The following is an 18,480-nucleotide window of genomic DNA, read 5'->3' as shown; positions in this document are numbered from 1 at the left end:
GGGGGTGGAGCCAAGAAGGAGGAATTAAGGCAGTGACTTGCCTTAGTACTCCCCAAAACCCCTCCAAATACATTCAAATAATGCCATAGGACAATTCCTGAAGCATCAGAACCCACAAAAAGACAGGGTGAAATACTTTTCCAGGCAAAGACAACTTAGAGGTCAGCAGGAAAGGTCTGTTGTACTGGGGTGAGAGTGGAGCACAGCCTAGCACAGGCCATGCCAGTGCAGACCCAGCCCCAGAGCACACCCAGCCATAGCAACAGCAAACCAGGAGTGGCACAAACTGCTTCTGGAACTCAGCCCACAGATGGTAAGGGAGTCAAATAATTAGCCAGAAGAAGATTACAAGGATCTTTTTGCTACCACTGAGGCAGCACTCTGTTAAAACAACAGAACCCATACTCAAGATACAGGTCACAGTCTTGAGTAGCAGTTCCAATTGGGGAAGGAGCACAAGCATAGCAGAGCTTGCAGCCACAGTGCAGTGGGTGTGTCTGTTCATAGTTCCAGGGCAGAAAAGGAGGCTGGTGGTGGTTGCTTTCAGACCAGAGCACAGGCCAGGAGAGTAGTAAACATAGCCTTCCTTAAATCTTACCACCTTGGAAGAACTAAAAACTTACAAATCCCTAGAAGTATCTCTGAAAACAGCTGCACATACCTGCTGAAGCTTTGGAAAATGTGCTTTCCACCCTGGAAGTAGTGCCCTACTTTAAGAAAGAGTAAAAAGTCAAGGAATAAGAGCACCAGCCCTGGAGTCAGGAGTACCTGAATTCAAATCTGGCCTCAGACACTTAACACTTACTAGCTGTGTGACCCTGGGCAAGTCACTTAACCCCAATTGCCTCACTAAAAAAAAAGTCAAGGAATAGGCTGTAAAAATGAGCAAACAGACAAAAATGCTGACCCAAGAAAGTATCTATGGTGACAAGAAAGATCAAAATACACCTTCAGAAGAAGATAACAAAGTCATGGTTCCTACATCCAAAAATTCCAAGAAAAATATGAATTGGTCTCAGGCCATAGAACGGCTCAAAAAGGACTTTGAAAATAAGGTAAGAGAGATAGAGGAAAAATGGAAGGAGAAATGAGAGTGATGCCAAAAAAAATTGAAAAATGTCAACAACTTGGTAAAGGAGACACAAAAATTGCTGAAGAAAATAACACCTTAAAAACAGACTGGATCAAATAGCAAAAGAGTTACAAAAAGCCAGTGAAAAAAGAATGCCTTGAAAAAGCAGAATTGGCCAAATGGAAAAGGAAGCACAAAAGCTTTCTGAAGAAAATAACTCCTTAAAAATTAGGATTGAGCAAATGGAAGCTAATGACTTTATGAGAAATCAAGAAACAATAAATCAAAACAAAAAGAATGAAAAAATAGAAGGTAATGTGAAATATCTCATTGGAAAAACAACTGATGTGGAAAATAGATCTCAGAGAGTTAATTTGAAAATTATTGGACTACCTGAAAACTATGACCAAAAAAGAGCCTACACATCATTTTCCAAGAAATTTTAAGGGGAAATTGCCCTGATATTCTAGAACCAGAAGGTAAAATAAAAATCAAAAGAATTCATCAGTCACCTCCTTAAAGAGATTCTAAAATAAAAAATCTCAGGAATATTATAGCCAAATTCTAGAGCTCCCAGGTCAAGGAGAAAATATTATAAGCAGCCAGAAAGAAACAAAGTATTGTGGAGCCACAGTCAGGATAACACAGTATCTACCAACTTCTACATTAAAGGATTGGAGGGCTTGGAATATGATATTCCAGAGGGCAAAGGAGCTGGGATTACAACCAAGAATCACATATTCAGCAAAACTGATTATAATCCTTCAGGGGAAAAAATGGGCATTCAATGAAAGAGCAGACTTTCAGGCATTCCTGATGAAAAGACCTGAGATGAATAGAAAATTTGACTTTCAAATGCAAGACTCTAGATAAGCATACAAAGGTAAACAGGAAAAAGAAATCATAAAGTATATTAAAAGGTTAAATTGTTTGCTTTCCTACATGGGAAGATGATACTTGTAACTCATAAGAACTTTCTCATTATTAGGGCAGCTGGGTGGAGTAAATTTAGACACAGGGCAAAGGTGTGAATTGAATATGAAGGGATGATATCTTTAAAAAAGTAAAATTAAGGGGTGAGAGAAATACACTGGGAGAAAGGGAAAGGGAGAGGTGGAATAGGGTTAAGTATCTCATAAAAGAAGCAAGAAGCTATACAGTGGAGGGGAAGATGGGGGAGGTGCTGGAGAGTAAGTGAACCTTACTCCCATCAGAATTGTCTCAAAGAGGGAATAACATACACACTCAATTGGGTATAGTAATTTATCTTACCCTGCAGGAAAGTAGGAGGGGAAGGGGACAAGGGGCGGGGGTTTGGGGGGGAGAAGCAGTGATAGAAGGGAGGGCAGATTGGAGGAGGGGGCATTCAGAAGCAAAACACTTTTGAGAAGGGACAGGGTGAGAGGAGATAGAGAATAGAGTAAATGTAATGGGGAAGAAATAGAATGGACAGAAATACAGTTAGCAATAGTAACTGAAAAAAATTTTGAAGCAAGTTTGTTCGACAAAGGCCTCATTTCTCAAACACATAGGGAATTGAGTCAAATTTATTAGGATAAGAGCCATTCCCCAATTGATAAATGACCAAAAGATATGAAAGTTTTCAGGTGAAATAATCAAAGCTGTCTACAGCCATGTGAAAAAGGTGCTCTGACTCACTATTGATTAGAAAGATGCAAGTAGGAACAATTCTGGGGTACTTCCTCATACCTGTTGGATTGGACAATAGGACAGAAGAGGAAAATGACAAATGTCATAGGGGATATGGGGGAAATGAGACATTAATACACAGTTGGTGGAGCTGTAAACTGATTAAAAAATTCTATAGAGCAATTTGGAACTTTGGCCAAAGGGCTATAAAAACATGCATACTCTTTTTAATACCACTACTATGTTGGTATACAAAAAGAGATAAAAACAAAAAAGTTAAAGGAACTATATGTGCAAAAACATTTATGGTGGCCCTTTTCTGGTGCAAAGAGTTTTAAATTGAGGAGATGCCCATCAACTGGAGAATGGTCGAACAAATTGTGGGATGAGATTATGATGGGACACTGTTGTGCTATAAGAAATGATGAGCAGGATGCTCTCAGAAAAACCTGGAAATATTTACATGAGCTGATGCAAAGTGAAATATACGGTATACAAAGTAACAGCAATATTGTAAGATGATCAGCTGTGAATGACTTTGCTTTTCTCAGCAATACAATGATCCAAAATAACTCTGAAGAACTTAAGAAAAATGTGATCCATTTCCAGAGAAAGAACTGATGGTGTCTGAAAACAGATTGAGACATAATTTTTTTAGTTTCTTTTTCTTAAGTTTTTTTTTCTGTTTTCTTTCAAAACCTGACTAATATGGAAATGTCTTGCATGACTACACATATATAACTTATATTGAATTGCTTGCATTCATGGGGGAGTAGGGAGGGAGGAAGAGAATTTGGAACATGAAGTTTTAAAAATGGATGTTGAAAATTGTTTTTTCATGTAATTGTGGAAAAAATAAAATTCTAAATTAAAAAAATAAAAATGATACTTTTAATGGAATATAAGCTCAATAAGAACATAACATAGCTTTTGTACTTTAGGATACATTAAGAGAAATATGGCATCCAGCATTGGGAATTAAAATTCCTACCCTACTGTGCTTTATCTCAAATATATCTGGTGTATCATGTTCAATTCTGGATGCCACACATTAAGAAACACATAGATAAACTGGAAAATGTCCAGAAAAAACACAGCCAAGACCATGAGGTCATATCACTTTAGCATTGGCTGAAGAGACTGGGATGTTTATTCTGGAGAAGAAAAAACTTTGGGGTGGGGTGCAATATGATAGCCATGTTAAAGTATTTGAAAGGCTGTCTTGTGGAAGAGAAATTAGTCCTTTGTTACCCCATAGGGCAAAATGAGAAGTAATGGATAGAAGTTGCAAAGAGATACCTTGGTGTAAAGAAAGACCTATAAAAATGAGAGTTATCTAAAAGTGAAATGGGCAGTGACTCTACTAGGAGTCTTGAAGCAAAGAATGAATAATTACTTGTTGGATCATAGGCATGTGTTTGACTAGATCAAAGCTTCTTAAACTGTGGGTTGCAACCCCATATTAGGTCACGTGACTGAATGTGGGGGTCCTGAAAATTTTGGAAATAGTAAAAGGTTATGTATACCTATTTCATAAACCTTTATACCTGAGGTCACATAAAAATTTCCCGGGCAAAAAAGGTTTGTGAGTGGAGTTTAAGAAACCCTGGACTAGATGACATCTGAGGTCTTTCACAACTCTGATATCCCATTAAGGGAAAATGGGTAGGTTTTACCATGGATATCTTGTGCATCATTTTGTTTTGTTTTTACCTTAAAAATATGAACTAGTTGGGGCAGCTAAGTGGCACAGTGGATAAAGCACTGGCCCTGGATTCAGGAGGACTTGAGTTCAAATCTGGCATCAGACACTTGACACTTACTAGCTATGTGACCCTGGGCAAGTCACTTAACCCTCATTGCCCTGCAAAAATATATATATATATGAACTAGACTTTTGGTAATCAAGAGACAGAGGGTGGATACCCAGGGTTTGATATTCCATTCCTGAGGGACATTTTATGGAAGAGACTGAGGCATTCTAACTCAGCAAAGACTAAGAACTTTGTATGCTTGGGACTTAAAGACTTAAAAACAGGACTGCTTTAAGAACGAAGCTTTCAGACTCACAAAGCTCAAGCATCCACACCAGTGTTTATGTTTCAAGTTGTTTTATAAAGATGTTTGTTCACATAAATACAGTGAATCTATGTTTCCTTTTAGCATGATGACAAATCCTTAGTTGAAAATTTAATTCTTGCTGCTAAAGGCAAGAATCTGACACAAACTGCAATTTGCTGAGCTTCTCCCTAACCTGTAATGAAGGAAGAGGCTTCATGCCTCAGGATACAGAATGACTCATGACACTGCTTCCTCCAAATTATGATATGGCCAAGCATGAGATGCAGGAGAAAAATATACCACCTCCAAATCCAGAACAAAATGAATTAATAAAAAGATTAAATACTCAGGTGAAAAGCAAATTGGTTAAGGCCTATAAATGCAATGACATAGAAATGGGATGGGGGAATAAAATTTGATGTTTTAGAAGTTTTAATTTCCTAACAGAGACAGAGAGAATAAAGAACAATTGGATGAAGGCACCCAATGTCTGGCACATTCCTGTAGTGCTGACAATACAAATAGAAAAGCACAACAGTCCATACTTGCAAAAAGTTCACATTCTAACTGGGGCTAAAACTTATAGAAGAAGCACTCATATGCAGAATAAATAGAAAGGTCTCTTGGTCCCTAGGGTGCTGCAGCATGGCCAATGACAAGGTTCATAGATCTTTAAGTTTCACTATTGGGAAGGTGTGATACTGATGGGATTTGGAGAGACAGTGTTTAGGATAGGTTAGCCCTGAAAGAGAGCTGAAGTCATTTTGGAGCCAGGGCTGTTGGTAGTCTTTAAGCAGGAAAGGAAGCTCAATCTGATAGAAGGAGGGGATATCCATATGAATGACCCACAGTGGTTTGAATGAGTTAATTGGGGGGAAATTTTGAGGCAAATTTCTCTCATAAAAGCCTTATAATAAAATCTGTAAAAAATTGATACAAATATATATGGAAAAGAGCCGCCAAACAATATATAAATTGTCAAAGAATATGATCAGGTTCAAAATAAGAAGTACGAACTAAATACTCCAAATCATTAATTATACAAATGCAAATTAAAACAACTAAGGTTATGTTTCAAAACTATGAGAATGGAAAAGATGAGTATAAAGAAAAGTGCAAGTTATTACAGGAGCAGTAGGAGAACAGGTACATTAATAAACTATTGGTGAAGCTGTGAATTGGTCCATTCATTCTGGAAAGCATACATTGCCTAAAAATGTCATTAAATTATGCATATCTTTTGATCCATTGATACTCCTAGTAAGCATACACTCCAAAGTAGTCAAAGACAAGGAATGGACTAATATGTACAAAAATATAGCAACACTTTTTGTATGTTTTAATTGGTGTTTTATTTCTAACATCATCATCATTATCTCTAGTATCTTTCCTCTCTCAGAGAGGAGCATATTTGTTGTATTTCATATAACAACTTATTTTTAAGAGGAAAAACATATAAGGACCATTGATCTCTAATAATGATAACAATAATGATGATAATAATAATAGCTAACATTTATATGGTACTTACTATGTGTCTGGCAGGGACAGATAGGTGGAACAGTGGATAGAGTGCTGGGCCTGGAGTCAGGAAGACAAAATTCTGAGTTCAAATTTGGCTTCAAATTTGGGTGACCTTGGGAAAATAATTTAATCTTGTTTGCCTCAATTTCCTCATCTGCAAAATGATCTGAAGAAGGAAATTATATACCACTCCATTATCTTTGCCAAGAAAATTCCAAATGGGGTCACAAAGAGTCAGCCATGACTGAAAAATGTCTGAAACAGCAATGTGTCAAGCACTATGCCAAGAACTTTACAATTGAAAAAGTGAAATATATGCAAGTTTTAGCACATGTGTACCCACAACCTCCATAAAGGAGATTGGGATTGTCTCCTCATATCTCTTCATTTATATCATGTTTTATCTTTGCAATTTCACTACATTCACTTTTGATTTTTTATATGTAGTTGTTCTTTCTATTTAAGTTTTTTTGTTTTGTTTTTGTTTTTTGGTGAGGCAATTGGGGTTAAGTAACTTGCACAGGGTCACACAGTTAGTAAGTGTCAAATGTCTAAGGCCGGATTTGAACCCAGGTCCTCCTGAATCCAGGGCTGGTGCTCTATCCACTGTGCCACCTAGCTGCCCCTGTATTTAAGTTTTTGAAGTAATTTTATATATTGTTTTCTTTGTTCTGCTTATTTCAGTCTTTATCAGTTCATATAAGTCTTTCTCTGCTTTCTCCCTTCTTATAGCACAATAATATTCCATTACATTCATCTACCACAATTTGTTTAGACATTCCCCAACTGATAAGCATCTAATTTGTTTCCAATTCTTTGCTGTCACAAGTGGGGACTTCTTCCCCCCCACCCCAATTCATAGCTTCTTTGACATATAAAATCAGTATTGGAGTCTCTGGTTCAAAAGCTATAGAGATCTGAGTCATTTGATTTGTATGATTCCAAATTGCTTTTCAAAATAGTTGTACCATGTCATAACTATAGGGTGTGTAGGGTGTATAGTTCAGGGAATACTAGTACCTCTGCTGTGAGAGCTGCTGAGCCCTTTTCAGGGCTGCTTTCCATCTTTGGTGTCCACTTGATTCACCCAACTTTCATCTGCAGCTCTAAGAAGCTTTAGCATGTGCTGTGGTCATACCCCAGTAAAACATTTCAGCAGATAGGATCAACCAGGTTGAGGGTAACTGAGGGATCTCAAATCTTTTGGTGAGCTAGTGGGGTGTCTAACCCAAGCATGTGAAGACTTTCCCAACAGAATTGTCCATTTATTTCAACAGTCATGGCCTAGGGGTCTGTGGAGGGCCTAGAGCTTGGTTAGACATCAAAGACACCAAGGTCATCCACTGCATCCTGAGCCATCACTAGTCACCTTGACTTTTGTCTTGCCACTGAACTTTGATGACTCTGGAAGAGAGAGTGAGGCCAACAACTTTGCCCAACTCTGCCTCACTTAAATCCAGTTTGTACATGAATAAAAAGACATCACCCATACCATTTTACCATTTTAACCTACCCCAACCTTTGGTGGAGCCTTCAGAGATCCTATTGGTCTGATCAGCCACAGTCAAACCCACTACCACTATACCTTGACCCCGACATATCATCCTTTTCAAGCAAGAAGGACAATAACCACCAACCACAAATTAACCAACCAAAATGTCACAGATCCACCAACAACATATTAGTGTGTTTATTATTCCACAATCCCTCTAACATTTAGTATTGCCATATTTTGTCATCTTTGACAATTTTCAGAGTGTGATATGAAACCTCAAAGTTGTTCTGATTTGCATTTTTGAATTATTAGTGACTTGGAGCTTTCTTTCATGTGGTTGTGAATACTTTGCAATTCTTCTTTTGGGAATTGTTTGTTGATATCCTCTGGACATTTATATATTAGGGAATGGTATAGAAGCAGTTTTTATCATACCAAACAACCAAAACCAAAGTGGTACCCATTGACAAATGCTAAAGAAATTATAGTATATGATTATACTGAGCTATATTATGCCCTAGGAAATGCAAAAAGCACACATTCAGAGAAACTAGGGAAGACTTGTATGATAATGCAGAGTAAAGTGAATAGAATTAGAACAATTTATGCAACAACTACTACAATGTGATGAGAAGAAGAAAAAAAAAACTTTGAAAGACCTTATAACTGATCAATGTAGCCTACAATACAGAGGCCAGTCATGACTGTATAAAACTGATGATAAAGCATGCTTTGCACTTCTTGGGAAGGATGGAGTAGACATGCAAAATAAGACATGAGTTTTTGGATGTGGTCAATGCATGAATTTGTTTTTCTTGATATACTTGTTACAAGGAAAGTCTTCTATTTTGTGAAAGGGAGTAGTGAGGAGGGAGTTGGCAGCAGTGATACAAAAAGAAAGATGAAAAGAAAGAAAAGAGCATCAATGAAATATTAAAAATACATAAAAGAGCAGAAAGCATCTCAAAAAGAAACAGGAGAGTGGGTTATTTTGTTACTATCATATTAAATGTAGTTCTTAAAAACAAACTGTATACAATAGAAGTTCAGTTTTATACACAATTATCTTTTTTGTTCTTTAAATATTGAAATCTTCACATATGTCAATATTTGTGAAGTACATAACAAAAAAATTAATCAATATAAGGAAGGTTGAGGAGCGGACCTCCGATGAAATTACATGAGGTGAGAGAGAGATAATAGAAACAATAAGGTGTTAGTCTAAAGTATGTGTGCATAGTGGGCTCCTCTATCAATTTCATGGAACTAGAGATATTGACCCATACAACTGGTGACCCTTAAAAAGGCAAACAACCTGCAGATAGACACATCGGTAAGTTAGTTAAGATAGTACTCTTAGGTCCATTTCTAACAGAGATTGTCAAGAGGGGGTGGAGAGCTCTTTCTTTTCTCCCTCCATACTAGCAGCCATGTCCAGCGGAATGGAATCCAATTGTGAATAAATAGAATGAGCAAGAAAAGTCAAAGGAGAGTTAACATTTGTCTGCCATGAACTAAACTGTAGGGAGGAGCAGACCTAGGGATTTCAGCCAACTGGCCTGCCCAATAGAGATGTTCTAATCTCTGTGGAAAGAAAGCAACACAATGAAACCATGAAAAGAGAAAGGACATCTTGGTCTTGCATTGCTGGAAGTATGAGCTGCCATAATGTTATATGCCCTCTACATATATACCTCTTTAATATTATACTTTATGTGCGTCACTAATGCATGTTTTTGTGGGAGATTATGTGTGGAATGTTTTGTTCCTACAGTTCATGTTATGCCATTTCTTTAAATAACTTTTCATTGTGATAATTGTGCTAACTGGCTGACTGTTAAAGGTGAGCATGCTGGTAGGAGCTTGTGGCTATATAGTGGATGCATAAGTATCTTGAATTTGGAGTAGTAATCCATTGAGGGACCCAATCTGTGAGAGCAAGTTGACAAAATAGTAAAAAAGAAATAATGTATTGCTCCACAAAAGAATGTGACTTGACCTAAAGGGTTGGGTGGGAAGGAAAGATTTTGACTAGCCTGGGTGGGGAAAGGAAAGGGGTAAAGAATAATAACAAAGAAAGAAGAATGAACAATTTGAGTAAATTCAAGGTATTTGGGATAGGGAAGTTGAACAGAAGGTAGGAAACAGCAGGTAGGCTAGTATCAAAACAATATAAACAAAACAATTGCTGTTTAAAATGTTCATTAGAAGTGGATATTAGAAGTGGATAGAGCACTGGGCCTAGAGTCAGGAAGCCCCAAGTTCAAATCCTGCCTCAGATACTTACTGTGTAACTCTGAGCAAATTACTTAAACCTGTTTGTCTGAGTTTCCTCATCTATAAAATGAGCTAGAGAAGGAAATGGGAAACCACTCAAGTATCTTTGCTAAGAGAACCCCAAATGGGGTCATGAAAATTTAAACACGATTGAAACAGCTAAACAACAACAACAAAATCATTACAAACATTATAAATAGAGAAAAACATGTGACAATAATAACTTTAAATAGTAATGAAAGGAACAATCCTCTAAAACAAAAGAAGCTGGCAGAATAAATCAGGAAAAACAAAATCTTATAAACTAGAGAAGACAGATGACTTCAGATCATGAAGCCTGAAGTTCCACCTTCCAGTAAAGGCTACAATGAAAAATGTCAAAGTTGTTTGTTATAGTATAAAGATCATTATATTTGGAGTCAAAAATCTGAGTTTGAGTACCAAGCTGTACTAATTAGGTAAATCAATTAATGTTCCTAGGCCTCAGTCTTCTCATCTAAGAGGTTGGAGTAGATAATCCTTATCATCTCTTCTAAAGCCAAAATCTTATAACCTACACTAGATGCTATCACAAAGAAAAGGTGCTCTATATCCATAAGTGCACATTCTAGGACTTACTGTCTCCCTCTGTGACTAAGGGTGAAAGGAATATTTATTCTTTCGGATTTGGCAAGAAAACTTTGGTAATGCCCCAGTGAACATCACTGCCTTCTTAAAACTAGGGTACAGGATGTTTTACTTTCCTTGTTTTCAACATGACTATTAAGATAGTCATTTCACTGCAGTAATTCTTATTTTCTATCAGAAACACATACTTAAAAGTACAGACCAAAAACTTAACATAATTTCAAACAATGTTGCAGAAAGCAGTTGACTCTATTTAGGCACTTAGATTGCTCTTAGAACCTTTCTCCAATTTGTTTAGATCTCTTGTTGTTCAGCATCACAAATTAATTAAATGGACAGATTATATACAACCCGAAAAAATAGGAGTAAATGTACTGGAAAGTAATTTCCTCTTTGACCTCCCGTCTTAGGAAGCAATTACATAGAGATCCTAAAGGAGAGTCAACATCTTTGTATCCCCCACCCTCCCCTAGTAGAGTGTGATATGGGAGAAAGAAAAGCTCCAGACTGGATTGTAAAGTGAGAAGACAGTAGTATTTAATAGATAAGATGTCCCCAAAGTCTCAATTCACTTTAAACAGCTTAAACCTGAATTAAAACTTTGAGGACATCCTCTATAATATGGCTACAAAAGCAGGTTGGGCTTGGTTGTGACATGCTTTAAAAGAAAACAGGACAGTCAGGCATTATGCTAAACCCTGAGGATACAAAGAAAGAGAAAAATATAATCATTTTCCTCAAGCATCCAACATTCTAATGAGGGAGATGACATGCAAATAACTGTGCATATAGGAGATAGATAAATAGATAGATTTATAGATTGATAGGTAGGTAGAAAGATAGATACGTTATATATGTGCTTATATAGCATGTCTATATATACATAAAATATATGACATATAGATATTATATATTTAGCATCTATCTCTATCTCTATCTCTATCCATATATGAAGATAATTGTAGAGGGAAGTAAGGCTTAGGGGAACCAGAAAAGGCCTTCTAAAGAAAGTGGGATTTGATCTGAGTCTGGAAGGATCCCAGGGAAACTAGGAGGTGGAGCTGTGCTCGAGAAGAATCACTGGCAGCTGTGTGGGTTAGATTGGTGTGGGGAGAGACATGAGGCAAAAAATCAATTAAGAGGCATTTGCAAATGAGAGTGTTATATGTGGAAGCCTATGTATTTGAGAAATGTTATGGAGGTAGACACTACAAGATTTGGCAAATTGATTGGATATGTAAAAAGACTGGCAAGTGGACCTGAAGAGATGAGCTCAGAAACTGGCAATAGTAGAGTGCAATACCCAATAGTAAGAACATTCCAACAGCCACCATCTGCCAGGTTTCTACCTCAGAGCAGCAAAGTGATAGCCAGCAGTCACTATGAGACCAGTGAAGTGATGCCCACCTGAAGCTTCTCATCAGAAGTCATGACAAGAACAAGAGGGAGTAAAAAAAAAACACAGCCAGAGGAAATAGTCAAGTGAAAGCAGTATAACAATACCCCTCCAAAATCAAAGGTTCTATACCATTGGAGGTAGATTGTGCCCCTCCATACATGTATGGATTTGTAATAAAGTGTTCCCTACATTTTGAGATGGGAGAATGTTCTATTGCTACATTCCTTACCATGTTATTTCATTAAATGCCTTGTTTTGGGGGGCAGGTAGGTGGCACAGTAGATAAAGCACCAGCCCTGGATTCAGGAGGACCTGAGTTCAAATCCGGCCTCAGACACTTAACACTAGCTGGGCAAGTCACTTAACCCTCATTGCCCTGCCCCACCCCCAAGTGGCTTGTTTTGAACTGATTTTTGTCCTCTGGCTGACTATAAAAAAATGAACATATTGAGGAAGTTAATGAGCTATGATTTTGAGTGGACACAAACCCAGAGAGTTCCTTGAACTTGTGGTGTCTATTCTTGGAGCCCCAAATGTGAGGGTGTGTGAAAACATGAAGTGCTACACCTATCATTAGAACACAGGTGTTCTGACTCAGTTTTTTTTGTTGTTGGTTTTTTGGTTGTTGTTGTTGGTTTTTTGCTCACTCAAATTATAGAATTTAGAGTTGGTAGGGAATTTACAGATATTTTAGTCCAATCTCCTCTCATTTTACAAGTAAGAAAATGAATCCCTCAAATTAAGGAGCAGAGAAGAATTATGATTTGTAAGATAGCAGTATAGTTATTTTCCTCACAGCTCTCCAAAGCAAATACCTCAGGAAAAGAAAATTAGCTATATAGGGTAAGATAAGTGGCACAGTGGATAGAAGGCTAGAATTGGAGTCAGGAATGCCTGAAACTTAATCCTACCTTATATACTTATGTAACTCTAGGTAAATCACTTAACCTCTCTTAGCCTCAGTATCCTCATCTGTAAAATGGGAATTAATAGGCCCACTTCATAAAGTTGTTGTGAGGATCAAATAAGATAGCACATGTAAAGTGCTTTTTAAATCTCAAGGTGCTTAACAAATGTTGATTATTATAATTTTTAAGTAGACCTGAATTCATAAGAAGATAGAAAAACCACTCAAGGTTAAAACAAAACCAAACAAAAAGGTGAAATAACATTGCAAAACTAAAATACTTTGAACTTCTCCTGAGCATCTCCCCCCACCCCAGCCCCAATTCAATCCACCCACCAGGCAAAGTGAGCACAAATAACATCACCAGATTGTGCTTACAGATCTGATTCTGGGGTTGAGATAGAAGTCTTTGCATGGTGCTCATGGAAATTATTCAGGCTGAATCAACCCTGACCCATAAACAAGAAGCATCAGGCACTGGAAGGAAAGGGTAAGCAACTGGGGCAAGGGGAGATGACAGAGGCTGAGGCAGCATACCCCACACGGAATGGATTTTGAAAGTGCAGCAGGGGTTAGTCATCTCCCTCAGGAGCTTACTCTCTGTCAGGAGCAGGATTAGACACCAGCTTCCTACATCACAAGGAGACAGTGCTGTGGAAAGGGAAGGAGCCAAAGACTTAGGAGAGAAACCAGAGACAAATTGACTGGGTATATGAGAGTAAGGCTGAAAGACCAAAAGACCAGGGGAGAAATTCTGAGTAAAAAACTAGTTCACAAGCAGATAACACAACATAAAATATCATAAAGATGTATGAGTAAAAACTTCAGCTAAACCAGACCACAATGAACAAGTATTATATTTTGAAGAAAAATGAATCAAAACTCTTCAAATCAAAAGGAAAATTATTTCAACAAGGTATAACTCATAAGACAAAAGCAACAAATTATAGAATGGCTCAAAAGGGAAATTAACCTTAAAAAAAGAAATTAGGAGAAATTACATCAGAAACCAGAGTCCTCAATAAAACAAATAACATAAATAAAATAAATAAAACAAACAACAGGTATAGAACTTAGAAAACACAATGGATAATTTTTCCAAAGAAGAGGCTCTGAGACAGAAAAATAGTTGGAACATACACACACACTCACACAAACACATGCAAAAAGAGAAGTGGAAGAAAAATTGGCAAAAATAAAAGGCAATAACTTTAAAATAACACATGAATTCTATATATGCTTGAGCGATTGAACATGATAACTGGATATCAGAAGAAAATAATAGTAACTAACAACAATAATAGCATGTATATAGTGCATTAAGGTTTGCAGAGGCAGCAAATAGGCACATTGAATAGGATACTGGGCATGGAGTCAGGAAGGAATTCAAATCCGACCTCAGGCATTTAGCTGGAAAACTCTTAGTTTCCTCAGTTTTGTAAACCATAAACTCTATATAACTGCTATTAACTATTATTTTATATAGAAAGTGCTCCTCAAATATTATCTCATTTTGTTCTCATAATAACCCTTGGAAGTAGGCACCATAATTATTCCTATTTTTTTCAGATGAGGCTAAGGTTATGGAGGTTAAGTGCTCTATCCACTGCATTACACAGCTGCCTTATGAGATAACAATAAACAAGATGGAGTACTAGACATTTTCTCTGTTCCTCAAAACCTCTCAAAACTCTTGAAAACAGAAAGCATTCAACAAAGATAAAGCAACATCTGTTGTCTTCTTGGTCTAAGACACTAAAAATTCAAAGGAAAGTTATTATAAAATGCCATGAACTTACTCTCACTGACCCTGAACGCACTCAGCAATCCCCCTCCCCATACAACTGGCAACAAGACTACCCTAATAGGTCTAAGGATTCAACATAGTCCACAGCTCTTCAAGGGCAAAGGACTGCCAGGGCCATAATCCCCTGGCAGTAGCCTAGAGGTTCTCTGAACTACAGAGGACTAAGGAACAGAGATCGCTGAATAGGAAATGGTGTGGAGAATTGCAGGGGAGGCTGTGCAGCAGTCCATTAAATCTGAAAAAAAGTACAACTTCCAACTGTGACCAGTTCTTATCACCCAAAAGTCATGTAGAGCAGAGCCCTAGGCTGGTGAACCATGAATTTCCCAGAGGAGATGCTTTGAGATCCAGCCTGTAAAGAAACCACCATTAAAAAAGACAGGGTCAGAAAGTGAATAGGAGAAAATCCGAAGGAAAAGGGACAAAAATAACCAATGATTTCAGGAAGAAGAAAATTCAGAGACCTTGAACATTATCAGATAAATCAATAGGAAAAACATTAACAACTGAAGGTAACATAGCCTCAAGATCTAGTAATACTGCAAAACAAAGAAATAAATGCTTCAAAACAAAGGGAAATGATCCAACATTTAATGGCACAGAGGAAATTGCAGAATGTGAAAAGAACAGGGAACCACAACATGTTGTCCCTGAATGGTTCAAAAGAGAAATAAAAATTATGAGATCAGAATTTATGACTCACACAACAAAAATAATGGGTAGATTAGAAAAGCTAGAATTTTCCATGGCGAATATCACCAAAGAGGGCAAAAAGAGGGAGAACAATATATTGGGAATACAAATATATAGAAATGAAGCGAAATCTAGAAGAAAAGCAAAAAACCAATAACATTAAAAGAAAATATTTTTACTGTACAAGCAAAACATACTAATATCAAAGATAGAGTGTGGAGAGACAATCTAAGAAATATAGGTCTCCCAGAAGACATGACAATAAAAAACAACACCACAATGCTGGAAATAATAGAAGAGAACCACCCCAAACTTATGAACATAGAAAGTGAAATACCAATGGAAAGAATTCACAGATCATCTCCAGGAAAAACAAAAACACTGAGGCTTCAAACTCCAAGACACATCAAGGTTAAATTTAAAATTTTAATTTAGAAATAAGTTCTACAAGTAACCAGGAGAAAGACCTCCAAATACAAAAGAAAGGAAATTTGAAAAATGCAAGACTATTCAGCACCCATCAGAAAATGTAGGAGAGAATGAAATAATGTGTTCTGAAGAGCAAGTTCAGAATACAACATTGGGTGACCTACCTTGCAAATCCAAGTTTAATCATACATGAAAAAGAGAGACATACAAGAATAGAGGTGTTTGAAACATTTTCAGAAAGAAAATAAGAGCTGAAGAGATTATCTGCTTCTCAAACACCTCAAACAACAGAACAAGTAACATGATAGAAACAGGAGATTTCAATATTTCTCTCTGTTTTATACAAGTTTAACAGGAAAATAAAAGGAAAACTATTTCATTGAACAAATTGCTGGAGAGGACATATGGCATCTTCTAAATGAAACAACAAAAGAATTCATCCATCCATCCATCCATCCATCCATCCATCCATCCATCCATCTAGCTAACTAGCTATAATTTTCAGCAGCATATGGAACTTTTACAAAAATTGACCATATATTAGGGCACAGAGATATTGCAAACAAATGTAAAAAGACAAATAGTTAATATACATTTATATATCATAACACAATTTTAAATAAGTAATTGGCTCAAGGAGCCCAAACAAAAGATGTAGACTCAGAAACTTAACAATGAGACTCTAAATAATGAATAGGTCAAGGAATACATCATGGAAATAACTATCAATTATTTAAAAGAAAAATTATAATAATGAAACAGTAATGGGAAGGCCTATATGAACTAATACAGAGTGAAGTAAGCAGAGCCAAGAAAAACAATATTCTCAGTAACTACCATAATATAAATTTCAAAGAATAACTACACAGCAAAAAAAAAAAAAATCCAAAAGTAAAAGTAATGAATTTGTAAAGATTCAAGCAGGATTTGAATGAAGATATATGAAGCCACTCTAATCTCCCCCCCACCCTTCATCAGGTAAGAGATTCACAGGTATTGCACATATTTTCAGTTTTTCAATGTATTAATTAGTTGTGTTGACTTTTTTTTCCTCTCTAAAAAGTACTATTTGCCATATGGAATAACTTTCTGGGAAGCACAAAAGGAAGTGGAGGTATAACTGGGAAAACTATGGTGATATAAGATATCAATAAAAATAGTTTTTTAAATTTAGTATGTACACAAAAACCAAACCACATAACAGAAGTTTCTGATTTCATATTTACTCCTCTTTTCTTTTTGTATGCTAGAAAAATTTTGTTTTATAATTGCTCAGTTCTGTGACAATTGGAGTGACTCCAACTGCTGGAGAGTTACTGTAGGAAAGCTCCGCCATGAGGAGGAGGCATCTGAGGGCAAGCCATGTGGCTTGGAAAGTCAGTTCCTTGGTGTCAGGAAGTGACATTTGATGTTTCCAGTTTAGACAGGAGGCTTGTGGGATGAAGAAGGGGCAAGGTTCTCTCTTTTTTGTCAGGACCTTGTGGGGAGTGGAGCAAAAATGCTAGCTCCCTGAGATAGATAGATGCAGGCATCTAGGTCTCTTTCTCTCTCTTTACCAAATTCTTATGCTCCTTAATAAATGTTTAAAAGTCTAAACTCTTGCTAAAGCTTCTAATTTATTGGGGACCATTCATTAGAATTTTAGACAGTATAGCTAGAATTTTAGCCACATCACAGCAACCAACCTTACAGTTCATAACAAAAAGAAAATAAATGTAGAAGAAAGAGAAAAAGGGATAAGGATCATATGTCTTCCAGAAGATGATTCATCGATAAACCCAAATACCAAGTTACAGAAAGTTACCACCAGATCACCAGCAGATTTAGGGATAGACAGGGATCAAATCCTTGAAACTTCAGATCATGTAATGGTCATATTTACAATTTTAATATCAAATAAATATATTTTCTAGCATCTAGGAGAAAATACTTCAGATAGTAAGGAATCACATTCCAGATTACTCAGAATCACTGAACATTCAAAAAGGGAAAAAGGCATATATTCAAAAACAAAAACTCAACAAAGCTTGACTTCCAAGTGAAATAATGTATCTATCTTGAACCTAATTATTAATGAAATAGTAAGGACTTTCAATAAAAAAAGATCATATGAGACTTTCCTTCAAAAAATATAGAATATTCAGCTTGTAAATACTCCCAAACAAAAGAAACACAAGAAAAATAAGAATCATAATGTCAAAATGCTAAAAATGAAATTAACCACACTATGTTTATATGCTATTGTTAGAAAAAAATTGAGTTTAGGGGTTAAAAAAGCATATACTTTAATTGCTTTTCTTTTGGTCTTTTATATTTGTCATAATTTTTTATATATCTTGGCTTTCATTTATCAAGGATATTTTATCTTTCACCAATCAGTTTTTCCTTTCTTATTTTAGATGCTTTCATATTGTTTCTACAAAATTATTTTTAATTTCATGTGATAAAAATCATCTTTTCAATTGTGCAACTGACATTATCCTTTGTTTTCTAGTGAATCCATCTTCTACCCAAAGCTGTGAATGATTTCTTTCTCTTT

At 36.4% G+C, this 18,480-nt stretch overlaps 1 pseudogene; it reads left to right on the top strand.

The window, feature by feature from the left end:
• Positions 1-219: 219 nt before the first annotated feature.
• Positions 220-18,480, top strand: part of LOC122754871 — a 139,282-nt pseudogene continuing 121,021 nt past the window's right edge.

The sequence above is a fragment of the Dromiciops gliroides genome, chromosome 4 (genome assembly GCF_019393635.1).
Source record: "Dromiciops gliroides isolate mDroGli1 chromosome 4, mDroGli1.pri, whole genome shotgun sequence".
NCBI lineage: Eukaryota > Metazoa > Chordata > Mammalia > Microbiotheria > Microbiotheriidae > Dromiciops > Dromiciops gliroides.
This window is presented reverse-complemented; position numbering and strand designations above follow the sequence as displayed.